Source organism: Mus caroli, chromosome 12 (assembly GCF_900094665.2).
Source record: "Mus caroli chromosome 12, CAROLI_EIJ_v1.1, whole genome shotgun sequence".
In the NCBI taxonomy this organism is placed as follows: Eukaryota; Metazoa; Chordata; class Mammalia; order Rodentia; family Muridae; genus Mus; species Mus caroli.
Genome location: NC_034581.1, coordinates 98,873,243 through 98,877,067, shown reverse-complemented (window position 1 = coordinate 98,877,067; position 3,825 = coordinate 98,873,243).

The following is a 3,825-nucleotide window of genomic DNA, read 5'->3' as shown; positions in this document are numbered from 1 at the left end:
AGCATCCTTCCTATCCCATGCTCAGGACCTCAGCATCATCAGCACAGCATCCTTCCTATCCCATGCTCAGGACCTCAGCATCATCAGCACAGCATTCTTCCTATCCCATGCTCAGGACCTCAGCATCATCAGCATAGCATTCATCCTATCCCTTGCAGTGGTGCCTAACCCTCATACTAGACTTTCTCACACTCTTCCTCTACTTCTTTCTTTACTGCTGTATACTAAGGACACTTTATCATTCCTTCACACCCAGATAACAACACTTCAACTTACTTGGACTATCTGCCCTAGGGGATCTGATTTAGTCGCCATTACTTCAACCAGGCTCTGACCAGTGACTTCCTTTCTCTCAACCTGCCCCCTGCACCCCAACAGGTTAAATCGGTATGTAGATGACCTTATACCATGCTGTCCCTCACTCTGCTGCTTTGAAGCAACATTTAAGAACCCCTCTTCTCGGGGCTGGAGAGATGGCTCAGTGGCTAAGAATGCCGGCTCCTCTTCCAGAGGTCCAGAGTTCAATTCTCAGCAACCACATGGTGGCTATTAACCATATGTATTGGGATTCAATGCCCAGTTCTGGTATGTTTGAAAATAGTGATAATGTACTCATATACATAAAATAAATGAATCTTTAAAAGAAAGATGTATTTCTTAAAAAAAAAGAACCCCTCTTCTCAGGGCTTCAGTCAGGAGGTAGGAGAGGACTGAGATCCAACTAGTTTGAGACCAAATGAGGAACAATATACGTTGTATATTGTTTATCTTTGTATATTGTTGTATATTCCTTGTACGTTAAGGTTTCTGTATTTAGGTAGTTAGGGATGGATTTCTGTTTGTACTGTGGAAGTTGAGGTTTTTGTTTGTAGTTGTAGAATAAAATCATTTTTGTCCTGGTCCTTGTAATTTAATCTGAGAGCAAACCAGGAAAAGTCAACCTTGCAGGTTACTGGTTCTGTTTGCAGTTGAGACAGTTAAGAACAAAGTCCTGTTTGTCTGTCCTGTGTTTGTTTGCCCCACCTGCCCTGGATGTGCTTGAGCACATGTGGGCAAGAGGTACTTGGGCGGGAAGCACGTCAGGGCGTATGCTTGCCCTCATTGGAGGTAGGCAGGAGGTGCATAGGCAGGGATGATGTCAGGCTGTGCACTTGCCCCTAATTCATTCTGATGGGAAATGCAGTGAATTTTGGGCTTTGCCATTTTAAGCTGCTGCAAAAAATGTGTGACTCATAGCCATTTTCTGGGAACCCAGACATGGACCTAGCCAAAGCCCACCCACATGTCCATTATGTAATCTTTATGCCATCACAAATTCTTTCAATTGGCTTATAATTTGTGGTAGTGGTTTTATTGTCAGATAGTGGGATGAACAGTTTTTGTCTGCACTTACAACAGTTGAAAAGAAGTTCCTGTTTATCTTGTGTTAATTCCTTGGATGTTAAGGTTTTTATTTGTAATTAAGATTAAGTTTCTGTTTCTTAAACCTTATATAAACTGCAAAACATGTTTTTCAACTACATTAAACTTGTGACCCCATCCACATGCTGTGTATCTTTCCCCCCTTTCCCTTCCCCTTTGTTGTATCTTCCCAATAGTGTATAACAGCAACCCCACTTGCCCCTGTAAACAGTTTATGTCTCCCAGGAAAGGGAGTTCAAGAGAAGGGATTGGTTGTCTCTAACCAGTACCCCGGGAGCTCGTGTCTCTAGCTGCATATGTATCAGAAGATGGCCTAGTCGGCCATCACTGGAAAGAGAGGCCCATGGACTTGCAAACTTTATATGCCCTAGTACAGGGGAATGCCAGGGCCAAAAAGTGGGAGTGGGTGGGTAGGGGAGTGGGGGTAGGGTATGGGGGACTTTTGGGATAGCATTGGAAATGTAAATGAGGAAAATACCTAATAAAAATATTAAAAAAGAGAAGGGATTGGTTTTTCAAATCCTGACTTAGGAGAAGATAAGTGCCTACCCAGTCCTGGGTGTACCCCCAAATACAGGTTGCTTCAATTAGATAATTGTGGGTTTGCTTTTTTTCTTGTAATTCTCAGGTTTAACACTATCTTCAACAAAAGTCTGGAGTGTTAGGCAGAGACCCCAAAACAGCGATGCTGGAGACAAGGCCCTAAGAGAAGGCCTTTGGCTGGGTAAACAGAAGCCTAAAGGCAGTTTCCTGGGAAAGCAGATCCCCTAAGGTGAGTTTTTCTTTACCAGGAACCACTCTGTTTTATTCAGTATTCTCTTGCTGTGAAGAGACATCAAGAGCAAGGCAACTCTTAGAAAAGAGAACATTAAATTGGGGGCTGCTCACCCTTTCAGAGGCTCAGTCCCTTATTGTCACGTCCAAGGGAACAAGGCATGGATATGAGCTCTATTCTGTTATGCAGGCTGGGGTAGGCATGAGATTTGAACCCTCAGATTTTCAAGGATTTATCTAACCTTGGGATGTAGTCTCTTCACCCTCAGCATGAGATGTACTCAACCCCTGAACCCTGCCTTTTAAAATATTGCCTTTTACCCTTTTTACTGAGGAAATTATCCTTCACTGTCTACTGTAGGCATAAATTCTTTGCAACCTACTTTTAATAAGGATTCAACCTCTCCTTTGAAAAGTTATCAGAATGTGGGGGGAAGTGAACCTGTTCAGCAGTAGTTCTTTGGGGGTTGAGCTCAATCTTTTTGGCAGCAGTTCAGTCCCACAGCAAACACCAAATATGACCCAGCAGCTGCAGACCAGCCCTCTACCTCTAGGCAGGCAGACACCACACACAAATCAGCAGCTACAGTTCAGTCCTTTTGGCAGGCAGACACCAGACATGAACCAGCAGCTGTAGTTCAATCCTGAAGAAACTGCAAGGCTTGCCATCTGGACTAGGCAAGGCCATGGAAGCAGCAAGCTGCCCCACCAGCTGTGAAAGCACAAGTTGAGCTCAACAGTGCTATGAAAGGTGAACCTATACATGCATGTCTTTAGTGAAGAATAGCAAGGTAGAGCAAACCAAACCAATGTTCAGTGCTCGTCTCCCACTGTCTGCGGGGTCATATTTATATTCCTTTATCATGGGTCCTTTCACATTTTGCTGTATCCAAACATCCTTTCACCCGTGTTTGCTTCATGAAAACATTCTTTTACGTGTTTGTTCCAGCAAAACATCCTTTCACCTATGTGCCCAGCAAAACAACTCTTGACATAACTGACTTTCCAAACAAGTCAGAAGTTTCCATTTCAGTTTACTAAACCAGAAATGACTTTCTCTAAAGGAGACACCAGGAAAGACAACACTGTTATCCCTCAGGGCCCACCCATGTCTGCTCTAGACCTGTCTTTAACCAGCCTTAAGGCTAAGTAGGCTTCTAGAAGGGAGGTGGAAGTGTAGTCTACGGGGAGGTGCACTTCTGCTGTGGGGTATCTACCAGAGAAGACTACTTGGACACAGGGTTAAGACAGTAGAAAGTCTTTATAAGAGTCTTTATGGAGACTACAGTGGGCATTCAGGATGACACTGTATCCCTAAGCCTTTCTCAGGGTGAACTTTTAAGCAGAAAAACTATATCTTGGGGTGACATACTTCACTTAACAAGAACATTTGGCCAGAATTAGATCAATAGAAACTGAGAAGAAAGTTTAGTACATTTAGAGATATTTTTTCCCCCAAGCTGTGGCCTTTGATGGATTAGGTCTTTGTTTTCATTTTGGTTGGTGATGGTGTCTACATGCCAAATTTCATGGCCTGATGGGTGCTTCCTCAATGGGTCAGTCGTACAGAGGTCTGGGGGCCTCCTGTGTTTTTTAGGGACCTGTTAAAGGGTATACTAAGGAGCACAA